The sequence below is a fragment of the Lucilia sericata genome, unplaced genomic scaffold (genome assembly GCF_015586225.1).
Source record: "Lucilia sericata isolate MDLA Ls3-8-SP2 unplaced genomic scaffold, ASM1558622v1 Contig001275F_arrow, whole genome shotgun sequence".
In the NCBI taxonomy this organism is placed as follows: Eukaryota; Metazoa; Arthropoda; class Insecta; order Diptera; family Calliphoridae; genus Lucilia; species Lucilia sericata.
The window spans coordinates 67,887-80,383 of record NW_023995226.1 but is presented as its reverse complement, the minus strand read 5'-3'; the positions used below and the strand labels follow the sequence as shown (position 1 = coordinate 80,383).

Below are 12,497 nucleotides of genomic sequence, written 5' to 3'. Positions count from 1 at the left end.
GTCAACTTCAAAAGAAACTGAAGCGTCATAAAATTTACACAAAGTTATAATAGATAATTAGAAAATATACTTTTTCTCGTCGTTAACTTGGAGCAAAGTAGTAGAACTAAACTCTAGTTCAGTTCAGTTCAGTTCTAGTTCAGTTCTAGTTCAATTCTAGTTCAGTTCTAGTTTAGTTCTAGTTTAGATCTAGTTCAGTTCTAGTTCAGTTCTAGTTCAGTTCTAGTTCAGTTCTAGTTCAGTTCTAGTTCAGTTCTAGTTCAGTTCTAGTTCAGTTCTAGTTCAGTTCTAGTTCAGTTCTAGTTCAGTTCTAGTTCAGTTCTAGTCAGTTCTAGTTCAGTTCTAGTTCAGTTCTAGTTCAGTTCTAGTTCAGTTCTAGTTCAGTTCTAGTTCAGTTCTAGTTCAGTTCTAGTTCAGTTCTAGTTCAGTTCTAGTTCAGTTCTAGTTCAGTTCTAGTTCAGTTCTAGTTCAGTTCTAGTTCAGTTCTAGTTCAGTTCTAGTTCAGTTCTAGTTCAGTTCTAGTTCAGTTCTAGTTCAGTTCTAGTTCAGTTCTAGTTCAGTTCTAGTTCAGTTCTAGTTCAGTTCTAGTTCAGTTCTAGTTCAGTTCTAGTTCAGTTCTAGTTCAGTTCTAGTTCAGTTCTAGTTCAGTTCTAGTTCAGTTCTAGTTCAGTTCTAGTTCAGTTCTAGTTCAGTTCTAGTTCAGTTCTAGTTCAGTTCTAGTTCAGTTCTAGTTCAGTTCTAGTTCAGTTCTAGTTCAGTTCTAGTTCAGTTCTAGTTCAGTTCTAGTTCAGTTCTAGTTCAGTTCTAGTTCAGTTCTAGTCAGTTCAGTTCTAGTTCAGTTCTAGTTCAGTCTAGTTCAGTTCTAGTTCAGTTCAGTTCTAGTTCAGTTCTAGTTCAGTTGTAGTTCAGTTCTAGTTCAGTTCTAGTTCAGTTCTAGTTCAGTTCTAGTTCAGTTCTAGTTCAGTTCTAGTTCAGTTCTAGTTCAGTTCTAGTTCAGTTCTAGTTCAGTTCTAGTTCAGTTCTAGTTCAGTTCTAGTTCAGTTCTAGTTCAGTTCTAGTTCAGTTCTAGTTCAGTTCTAGTTCAGTTCTAGTTCAGTTCTAGTTCAGTTCTAGTTCAGTTCTAGTTCAGTTCTAGTTCAGTTCTAGTTCAGTTCTAGTTCAGTTCTAGTTCAGTTCTAGTTCAGTTCTAGATTCAGTTCTAGTTCAGTTCTAGTTAGTTCAGTTCTAGTTCAGTTCTAGTTCAGTTCTAGTTCAGTTCTAGTTCAGTTCTAGTTCAGTTCTAGTTCAGTTCTAGTTCAGTTCTAGTTCAGTTCTAGTTCAGTTCTTCAGTTCTAGTCAGTTCTAGTTCAGTTCTAGTTCAGTTCTAGTTCAGTTCTAGTTCAGTTCTAGTGTCTAGTTCTAGTTCTGTTCTAGTTCTGTTCTAGTTATGTTCTAGTTCTGTTCTAGTTCTGTTCTAGTTCTGTTCTAGTTCTGTTCTAGTTCTGTTCTAGTTCTGTTCTAGTTTTGTTCTAGTTCTGTTCTAGTTCTGTTCTAGTTCTGTTCTAGTTCTGTTCTAGTTCTGTTCTAGTTCTGTTCTGTTCTAGTTCTGTTCTAGTTCTGTTCTAGTTCTGTTCTAGTTCTGTTCTAGTTCTGTTCTAGTTCTGTTCTAGTTCTGTTCTAGTTCTGTTCTAGTTCTGTTCTAGTTCTGTTCTAGTTCTGTTCTAGTTCTGTTCTAGTTCTGTTCTAGTTCTGTTCTAGTTCTGTTCTAGTTCTGTTCTAGTTCTGTTCTAGTTCTGTTCTAGTTCTGTTCTAGTTCTGTTCTAGTTCTGTTCTAGTTCTGTTCTAGTTCTGTTCGAATTCTGTTCTAGTTCTGTTCTAGTTCTGTTCTAGTTCTGTTCTAGTTCCGTTCTAGTTTAGTTTTAATTCTGTTCTAGTTTAGTTCTAGTTCTATTCTAATACAGTTATATTTCATCTCCCTAAGAATAATAAAACTTATTTTAAGTAAATCAATATTGTCGATTCGTTTGTATTCAACAATTTATCAATTTTAAACAATGCTATCAGGCTATAAACATTGTTATTGAATGTATTATATTCATATTAGTTTCTTTATTTATTTATGATAAAGTCACGCTGTTTTCATGTACATAAACTATAAATTTTTTCTTGTTTTTGAACGCATAAAATTTGAATGCATAAAAATGAAAACGAAAAAAGAATATGATTTGTTGTTACGCATTCATTGTTGCGTTTTTCTCCCCGCTCTAACGATGTCCGTTGGATGTTGCATCTGTTTACTGCATGACCTAAAATTGATACGAACGAAACTGTTTACGCTTTGGGGCCGTTTCTGCTTATAGAAAATTATGAATGTGATAATTTTTCATAAACAGAAATAATAATAATAATGATTTTAGAATTGTTTGATATATAAACTATGACCGATATTTTTTGTTTTATAAAGAATAATAAACATGATGATTTATTTAGTTTTTGTCAATAGACTGCATAATAAAAAATTTACATGTTTTAAAACAATGTTAAAAACAAATTATGGCAAAATAATAATAAAATTATTATATTTTCTCTTCCCGTTTCAGATCGAATAAAACAAACTACCAACAACTTGCAATTTAAAACTTCAATTTTCAAAATAAAACGACTTTGAAAAAAGCTAAGAAAAACAAAACTCTTTTACAAAAATGTCTCGTCAATTTATATATAGATTTTACTATAATCAAACGACTTAAGAAGTTTACACAAATTAAACTTCTAGAATAAATTAAGAAAATAAAAATTAAAATAAGAAAATAAAAAAGAAACGTCAAAAGAATAAAATCAACAGCCAAGTATTATTTGGTCAATTTGTAAAAATCTACTTTTACATATTGTTTTTATTTAAAATTTTTTATTTTTCGTTAAAAAGAAAACTCAACTCTGCAATAATTTTTTTTTGGAAAATCATAGACTGTTACATTGCAAAACTAATTAATGTCAATTAAAAATTATTAACAAAAAAAGCAATCAACAATAACGATTTTTGAACACAACTGAAAAATCCAAATTAACTACAAAATGGAGATGAGCATGGAACGTGATAGCTCCGCTTTGGGGAGTCTATTCCAGCAGATAATCAATGATATGAAGGTAAGTGTTAGGACCTTATATTGTAAAAGAAACTTAAAGAATCAAAACTTTAGAAACTTTATGGAAACATTATAAAAATATAACAAATTATTAGGAAATTATATTATTTGTTTTTATTTTAATAAAAACGATTTCCCTTATATGGACATAACTTTATTAAGAAAACAATTAATTTTATTTTTTTGTTGAACAAAAATTTGTTTTATTAAAATCTCTAATAAAAAATGTTTCTTTTGTTTTCAAATTGTCGTTGTGATTTTGTTTAACAAATATTTCCACTAACAATATTTAATTAATAATTTTACACATAATTTTTAAATCCAAACAAAACCCACGCTCAATTTATATTTTAAAAAGTCATTGACTTGAGTTTAATTCAACAACAAAACAATAAGTTCTCCCCACCCTCACTTGAAATTGATTTAAATTTGAAATAACAGTGTTAATTTACGAGGGTCATAATAGAATTAGTTTAATTCAATTTTCAGAACTAATGGTCATAGTTCCAGTTCGGAACTAGTTCAGTTCTAGTTCAGTTCTAGTTCAGTTCTAGTTCAGTTCTAGTTCAGTTCTAGTTCAGTTCTAGTTCAGTTCTAGTTCAGTTCTAGTTCAGTTCTAGTTCAGTTCTAGTTCAGTTCTAGTTCAGTTCTAGTTCAGTTCTAGTTCAGTTCTAGTTCAGTTCTAGTTCAGTTCTAGTTCAGTTATAGTTCAGTTCTAGTTCAGTTCTAGTTCAGTTCTAGTTCAGTTCTAGTTCAGTTCTAGTTCAGTTCTAGTTCAGTTCTAGTTCAGTTCTACTTCAGATTTAGTTCAGTTCTAGTTCAGTTCTAGTTCGGTTCTAGTTCGGTTCTAGTTCAGGTTCTAGTCAGTTCTAGTTCAGTTCTAGTTCAGTTCTAGTTCAGTTCTAGTTCAGTTCTAGTTCAGTTCTAGTTCAGTTCTAGTCAGTTCTAGTTCAGTTCTAGTTCCAGTTCTAGTGCAGTTCTAGTTCAGTTCTAGTACAGTTCTAGTTCAGTTCTAGTTCAGTTCTAGTGCAGTTCTAGTTCAGTTCTAGTACAGTTCTAGTTCAGTTCTAGTTCAGTTCTAGTTCAGTTCTAGTTCAGTTTTCTAGTTCAGTTCTAGTTCAGTTCTAGTTCAGTTCTAGTTCAGTCTAGTTCAGTTCTAGTTCAGTTCTAGTTCAGTTCTAGTTCAGTTCTAGTTCAGTTCTAGTTCAGTTCTAGTTCAGTTCTAGTTCAGTTCTAGTTCAGTTCTAGTTCAGTTCTAGTTCGTTCTAGTTCAGTTCTAGTTCAGTTCTAGTTCAGTTCTAGTTCAGTTCTAGTTCAGTTCTAGTTCAGTTCTAGTTCAGTTCTAGTTCAGTTCTAGTTTCAGTTCTAGTTCAGTTCTAGTTCAGTTCTAGTTCAGTTCTAGTTCAGTTCTAGTTCAGTTTAGTTCAGTTCTAGTTCAGTTCTAGTTCAGTTCTAGTTCAGTTCTAGTTCAGTTCTAGTTCAGTTCTAGTTCAGTTCTAGTTCAGTTCTAGTTCAGTTCTAGTTCAGTTCTAGTTCAGTTCTAGTTCAGTTCTAGTTCAGTTCTAGTTCAGTTCTAGTTCAGTTCTAGTTCAGTTCTAGTTCAGTTCTAGTTCAGTTCTAGTTCAGTTCTAGTTCAGTTCTAGTTCAGTTCTAGTTCAGTTCTAGTTCAGTTCTAGTTCAGTTCTAGTTCAGTTCTAGTTCAGTTCTAGTTCAGTTCCACTTCAGTTCTAGTTCAGTTCCACTTCAGTTCTAGTTCAGTTCCACTTCAGTTCTAGTTCAGTTCTAGTTCAGTTCTAGTTCAGTTCTAGTTCAGTTCTAGTTCAGTTCCACTTCAGTTCTAGTTCAGTTCTAGTTCAGTTCTAGTTTAGTTCTAGTTCATTTCTAGTTCAGTTCTAGTTCAGTTCTAGTTCAGTTCTAGTTCAGTTCTAGTTCAGTTCTAGTTCAGTTCTAGTTCAGTTCTAGTTCAGTTCTAGTTCAGTTCTAGTTCAGTTCTAGTTCAGTTCTAGTTCAGTTCTAGTTCAGTTCTAGTTCAGTTCTAGTTCAGTTCTAGTTCAGTTCTAGTTCAGTTCTAGTTCAGTTCTAGTTCAGTTCTAGTTCAGTTCTAGTTCAGTTCTAGTTCAGTTCTAGTTCAGTTCTAGTTCAGTTCTAGTTCAGTTCTAGTTCAGTTCTAGTTCAGTTCTAGTTCAGTTCTAGTTGTAGTTCAGTTCTAGTTCAGTTCTAGTTCAGTTCTAGTTCAGTTCTAGTTCAGTTCTAGTTCAGTTTCTAGTTCAGTTCTAGTTGTAGTTCAGTTCTAGTTCAGTTCTAGTTCAGTTCTAGTTCAGTTCTAGTTCAGTTCTAGTTCAGTTCTAGTTCAGTTCTAGTTCAGTTCTAGTTCAGTTCTAGTTCAGTTCTAGTTCTTCAGTTCTAGTTCAGTTCTAGTTCAGTTCTAGTTCAGTTCTAGTTCAGTTCTAGTTCAGTTCTAGTTCAGTTCTAGTTCAGTTCTAGTTTAGTTCAGTTCTAGTTCAGTTCTAGTTAGTTCAGTTCTAGTTTGTAGTTCAGTTCTAGTTGTAGTTCAGTTCTAGTTGTAGTTCAGTTCTAGTTGTATTCAGTCTAGTTCAGTTCTAGTTGTAGTTCAGTTCTAGTTGTAGTTCAGTTCTAGTTGTAGTTCAGTTCTAGTTGTAGTTCAGTCTTAGTTGTAGTTCAGTCCTAGTTGTAATTCAGTTCTAGTTGTAGTTCAGTTCTAGTTGTAGTTCAGTTCTAGTTCAGTTCTAGTTCAGTTCAGTTCTAGTTCAGTCAGTTCTAGTTCGGTTCTAGTTCAGTTCTAGTTCAGTTCTAGTTCAGTTCTAGTTCAGTTCTAGTTCAGTTCTAGTTCAGTTCTAGTTCAGTTCTAGTTCAGTTCTAGTTCAGTTCTACTATAATTATTTTTCAGTTCTCGATTTATTCTGGTTCAGTTCATGTTAAATTTCTCAGTTTTTGAATTTTAAAAAATTTTAGAAATAATTGGCGAAAAAATATTGACGTATTTTTCTCAAAAAATTCAATAAGAGCCTCGTAATAGTTGATGAATATGGATATTTTTATATATATTTTTTTTATATACTACATATTTATAATTGAAATTTAAGATGTAGGTATGTATATGTCTTTCCTAGTAAAAGGGCAAAAACCAAAGCAACAAAAAGAAGCACTGAATAAATATCATAAAAATAGTTTTATACTTGACTTAAATTTCATTAATTTTTCATATTTGTACTTTAGTACTGTAAGTAAGAAACACCTGTTTAAGATTTTTTTTTTTACTTTTGATAGTTGTTGTTATATTTAAAATTCCAATATAAGGCTACGCATGCGTATCATTTTTATATACAACAGCACACCCGGTATTTAAAATCTGTACAAATATGGACTGTAATGAATCTTTGTTAGCAAAAGAAGATGAAGAAAAGAAAAATAAACTAAGCAAATTAAAAAAAGTATCAAATTACTTTATAAAGTAATTTTTTTTTATATTTAACAATTTATATTTTTTATATCTATAACATTTTAAACATTTTGTACTCATTTCATATTCTTACACTCACGTTTATTCAGAGTATGTCAAGAACTTACTCTATATAGAAGTCTATATACAAAAATTGACTAGAACAAATAACCGACTTAATGCAAATTGGCCATGTGAAAATTATATTTGTACTCGAAAAACAAAAAAAACAAAATAATAAATAAAATTATTCATTTATACGAACACACAAGGTCAAAAATTATAAACCTACATACGAATATGGCAAAAATTATGTAGAGACAACCAGCATAATTGTTTAAAATTTAAATACTGTTTTAATTTTTTTATTATTTTGTTGAAAACTAAACTAATTTTCACAACTCTTATTTGCGTTTAAAAATCTCAAACCAAACTCTTAAGAAATTATACTGGTAGTATGAACATTTAAATGAAAGCAAAAAGTTTTAAATGAAAACATCCGTTATAATTTTGAAAATGAGAAAGAATTATACTTTCTCTCCCTCTCTTAGTTTGAATTTTATTTAACAAAAATCAATTCAAATTTTATATTGTTTATCTTAATAACTCATGTGAATATTTTAAAAATACATTAAATTGTATTAAAAAAAAGATTCTTAATCTTGTGGTGTCTTTAACAACCCAATTGTTTTTACACTCAAAAAGTACAAAATGAAAACTTTTCTCGATCATTAATTACGCTTTTTCCCTTGTTGTTTTTTTTTTTTTTTGTAATGTCTGTCTGTAAATTTGTTCTCGTTTCTTATTTCTTTTTTTTTCGCTTACGTTTTTAAATTTGCCGGTTTGTTATTTATGTGGGGTAATTTTTATATTAAAATACACTGAACAAAAATCCGAATATTTCTAAAAATAAACTAAAGTTAACCATTCATTTCAGTTCTAGTTCTGCTTTACTTCTAGTCCAGTTCTAGTTCAGTTGTGTTTCAGTTCTAGTTCAGTTTTAATTCAGTTCTAGTTCAGTTCTAGTTCAGTTCTAGTTCAGTTCTAGTTCAGTTCTAGTTCAGTTCTAGTTCAGTTCAGTTCTAGTTCAGTTCTAGTTCAGTTCTAGTTCAGTTCTAGTTCAGTTCTAGTTCAGTTCTAGTTCAGTTCTAGTTCAGTTCTAGTTCAGTTCTAGTTCAGTTCTAGTTCAGTTCTAGTTCAGTTCTAGTTCAGTTCTAGTTCAGTTCTAGTTCAGTTCTAGTTCAGTTCTAGTTCAGTTCTAGTTCAGTTCTAGTTCAGTTCTAGTTCAGTTCTAGTTCAGTTCTAGTTCAGTTCTAGTTCAGTTCTAGTTCAGTTCTAGTTCAGTTCTAGTTCAGTTCTAGTTCAGTTCTAGTTCAGTTCTAGTTCAGTTCTAGTTCAGTTCTAGTTCAGTTCTAGTTCAGTTCTAGTTCTGTTCAAGTTCTGTTCTAGTTCTGTTCTAGTTCTGTTCTAGTTCTGTTCTAGTTCTGTTCTAGTTCTGTTCTAGTTCTGTTCTAGTTCAGTTCTAGTTCAGTTCTAGTTCAGTTCTAGTTTAGTTCTAGTTCAGTTCTAGTTCAGTTCTAGTTCAGTTCTAGTTCAGTTCTAGTTCAGTTCTAGTTCAGTTCTAGTTCAGTTCTAGTTCAGTTCTAGTTCAGTCCTAGTTCAGTCCTAGTTCAGTTCTAGTTCAGTTCTAGTTCAATTCTAGTTCAATTCTAGTTCAGGTCTAGTTCAGTTCTAGTTCAGTTCTGGTTCAGTTGTAATTCAGTTCTAGTTCTAGTTCAGTTCTAGTTCAGTTCTAGTTCAGTTCTAGTTCAGTTCTAGTTCTGTTCTAGTTCAGTTCTAGTTCAGTTCTAGTTCTGTTCAAGTTCAAGTTCTAGTTCTGTTCTAGTTCTGTTCAAGTTCTAGTTCTGTTCTAGTTCTGTTCTGTTCTAGTTCTGATCTGTTCTGTTCTGTTCTGTTCTAGTTCTGTTCTAGTTCTGTTCTAGTTCTGTTCTAGTTCTGTTCTAGTTCTGTTCTAGTTCTGTTCTGTTCTAGTTCTGTTCTAGTTCTGTTCTGTTTTAGTTCTGTTCTGTTCTAGTTCTGTTCTAGTTCTGTTCTAGTTCTGTTCTAGTTCTGTTCTAGTTCTGTTCTAGTTCTGTTCTAGTTCTGTTCTAGTTCTGTTCTAGTTCTGTTCTAGTTCTGTTCTAGTTCTGTTCTAGTTCTGTTCTAGTTCTGTTCTAGTTCTGTTCTGTTCTAGTTCTGTTCTAGTTCTGTTATAGTTCTGTTCTAGTTCTGTTCTAGTTCTGTTCTAGTTATGTTCTAGTTCTGTTCTAGTTCTGTTCTAGTTCTGTTCTAGTTCTGTTCTAGTTCTGTTCTAGTTCTGTTCTAGTTCTGTTCTAGTTCTGTTCTAGTTCTGTTCTAGTTCTGTTCTAGTTATGTTCTAGTTCTGTTCTAGTTCTGTTCTAGTTCTGTTCTTGTTCTGTTCTAGTTCTGTTCTAGTTCTGTTCTAGTTCTGTTCTAGTTCCGTTCTAGTTCTGTTCTAGTTCTGTTCTAGTTCTGTTCCAATTCTGTTCTAGTTCTGTTCTAGTTCTGTTCTAGTTCAGTTCTAGTTCAGTTCTAGTTCAGTTCTAGTTCAGTTCTAGTTCAGTTCTAGTTCAGTTCTAGTTCAGTTCTAGTTCAGTTCTAGTTCAGTTCTAGTTCAGTTCTAGTTCAGTTCTAGTTCAGTTCTAGTTCTGTTCTAGTTCTGTTCTAGTTCTGTTCTAGTTCTGTTCTAGTTCTGTTCTAGTTCTGTTCTAGTTCTGTTCTAGTTCTGTTCTAGTTCTGTTCTAGTTCTGTTCTAGTTCTGTTTCTAGTTCTGTTCTAGTTCTGTTCTAGTTCTGTTCTAGTTCTGTTCTAGTTCTGTTCCAGTTCTGTTCTAGTTCTGTCTAGTTCTGTTCTAGTTCTGTTCTAGTTCTGTTCTAGTTCTGTTCTAGTTCTGTTCTGTTCTGTTCTAGTTCTGTTCTAGTTCTGTTCTAGTTCTGTTCTAGTTCTGTTCTAGTTCTGTTGTAGTTCTGTTCTAGTTCTGTTCTAGTTCCGTTCTAGTTCTGTTCTAGTTCTGTTCTAGTTCTGTTCTAGTTCTGTTCTAGTTCTGTTCTAGTTCTGTTCTAGTTCTGTTCTAGTTCTGTTCTAGTTCTGTTCTAGTTCTGTTCTAGTTCTGTTCTAGTTCTGTTCTAGTTCAGTTCTAGTTGAGTTCTAGTTCAGTTCTAGTTTAGTTCTAGTTCTAGTTCTGTTCTAGTTCTGTTCTAGTTCTGTTCTAGTTCTGTTCTAGTTCTGTTCTAGTTCTGTTCTAGTTCTGTTCTAGTTCTGTTCTAGTTCTGTTCTAGTTCTGTTCTAGTTCTCTTCTAGTTCTGTTCTAGTTCTGTTCTAGTTCTCTTCTAGTTCTGTTCTATTTATGTTCTAGTTATGTTCTAGTTATGTTCTAGTTCTGTTCTAGTTCAGTTCTAGTTCTAGTTCTAGTTCTGTTCTGTTCTGTTCTGTTCTAGTTCTGTTCTAGTTTCTTCTAGTTCTGTTCTTGTTCTGTTTTAGTTCTAGTTCTGTTCCAGTTCTGTTCTAATGATGTTCTAATTTTTTGAAATTTGTTTTAACATTGAATAATATTTAACTGACATTTCTCTCAGTGTTTAAAATTTTAATAGCTGTATTGACTTACACGATATCTGGGTGTATGGCTGACTGCGTGTTAGTAAGTATGTCTATATCTATGTTTTTCCTGTGGTTAATGGTAATGAGTATTGTTTGGTTCGTTGGCTGGTTGAATGGCTTTGGCTGTTAATGTATTTGTTTATTCATTTGCCAATTTGTTTTAAACGCAACCTCCTCACACTCTTCAATTGTATGAACGAGTATACGAACCAATTAATTGTTTTACTCTGACATTTATCTTCACTTTGTATAAAATGTTGTATATATGTATTTTGCACTAGTATCTAAAATACCCCGGTCAAACTAACAAAACCAATTTTTGAATGTATTTATGAAACGTTTTATATCTTTGTAGTTGAGAGAATGAATATTATTACACTTTTAGTTTATAATTATTATGTTATGATACTTTATCATTTCTATAGTTTTATTTTTTTTTTAATTATTTCGTTGGTTGTTTATAGTTAATTAACCTTCAAATTAGGTGTGTGAGAGAGAAATAAATGAATGAAAAAGATACAGATTTTTATATGTGCGTGCGTAGCTTTTTAGAATGGGGTTACTCATATAAATTAGCAAATTCATTAGTTTTATGCTGGCATTTGGGAATCGTTATAATAATATCTGGGAAAAAGGGTAAAATTACTATATTTATTTATATCTGTCTGTGTGTGTGTTTATAATATAAGTTATGATTTTTGTTAGTTGATAATTTTAGGAAAAGTTTTAATAGGATTATAAAGGTTGTTAAATTCGTTGGAATAATAATTTTGTAAAAATCATTAAAAGTTAGGAAGCTTTTTGATGAAGTTTTTTTTTTAAGTTTTTATAATTGTAATTATTAGATAAATAACATTAATATTAAATTTGAAAGATTAAATTTGAAAATATATTCAAATAAACAAATTCCTTGAAAAAAAATGTTCGACCTTATCGCGAAGAAATTAAGAAACAAGATTTGTTTTGACTCGTGAAGTCCTAAGAATTGCATTCGAATTGAACTAGAACTGAACTAGAACTGAACTAGAACTGAACTAGAACTGAACTAGAACTGAACTAGAACTGAACTAGAACTGAACTAGAACTGAACTAGAACTGAACTAGAACTGAACTAGAACTGAACTAGAACTGAACTAGAACTGAACTAGAACTGAACTAGAACTGAACTAGAACTGAACTGAACTAGAACTGAACTAGAACTGAACTGAACTAGAACTGAACTAGAACTGAACTAGAACTGAACTAGAACTGAACTAGAACTGAACTAGAACTGAACTAGAACTGAACTGAACTGAACTGAACTAGAACTGAACTTGACTGAACTAGAACTGACGAAACGGAACTAGAACTGAACTAGAACTGAACTAGAACTGACTAGAACAGATAAACGATTGAACTGGAACTAGAACAGAACTAGAACTGAACTTAGAACTGAACTAAACGAACTATACTGAACTAGAACTGAACTAGAAACTGAACGTAGAGAACTGAACTAGAACTGAACTTAGAACTGAACTAGAACTGAACTAGAACTGAACTAGAACTGAACTAGAACTGAACTAGAACTGACTCGACGGAACTAGAACTGAACTAGAACTGAACTAGAACTGAACTATAACTGAAACTAGAACTGAACTAGAACTGAACTAGAACTGAAACTAGAACTGAAACTAGAAGCTGAACTAGAACTGACTAGACTGAACTGAACTGAACTAGAACTGAACTAGAAATGAACGAGAACTGAACTAGAACTGAACTAGAACTGAACTAAACTGACTAGAACTGAACTAGAACTGAACTAGAACTGAACTAGAACTGAACTAGAACTGAACTATAAACTGAACTAGAACTGAACTAGAACTGAACTAGAACTGACTAGAACTGAACTAGAACTGAACTAGAACTGAACTAGAACTGAACTAAAACTGAACTAGAACTGAACTAGAACTGAACTAGAACTGAACTAGAACTGAACTAGAACTGAACTAGAACTGAACTAGAACTGAACTAGAACTGAACTAGAACTGAACTAGAACTGAACTAGAACTGAACTAGAACTGAACTAGAACTGAACTAGAACTGAACTAGAACTGAACTAGAACTGAATTAGAACTGAACTAGAACTGAACTAGAACTAGAACTGAACTAGAACTGAACTAGAACTGAACTAGAACTGAACTAGAACTGAACTAGAACTGAACTAGAACTGAACTAGAACTGAACTAGAACTGAACTAGAAATAAACTAGAACTGAA

At 31.9% G+C, this 12,497-nt stretch overlaps 1 long non-coding RNA gene across 1 annotated transcript in view; it reads left to right on the top strand.

The window, feature by feature from the left end:
• Positions 1 to 2,999, top strand: part of LOC119610781 — a 47,281-nt gene extending 44,282 nt beyond the window's left edge. Inside the window, exon 2 of the long non-coding RNA XR_005232010.1 lies at positions 2,580 to 2,999. This is a non-coding gene — a long non-coding RNA (uncharacterized LOC119610781). The remainder of the gene's footprint in view (positions 1 to 2,579) is intronic.
• Positions 3,000 to 12,497: the final 9,498 nt, after the last annotated feature.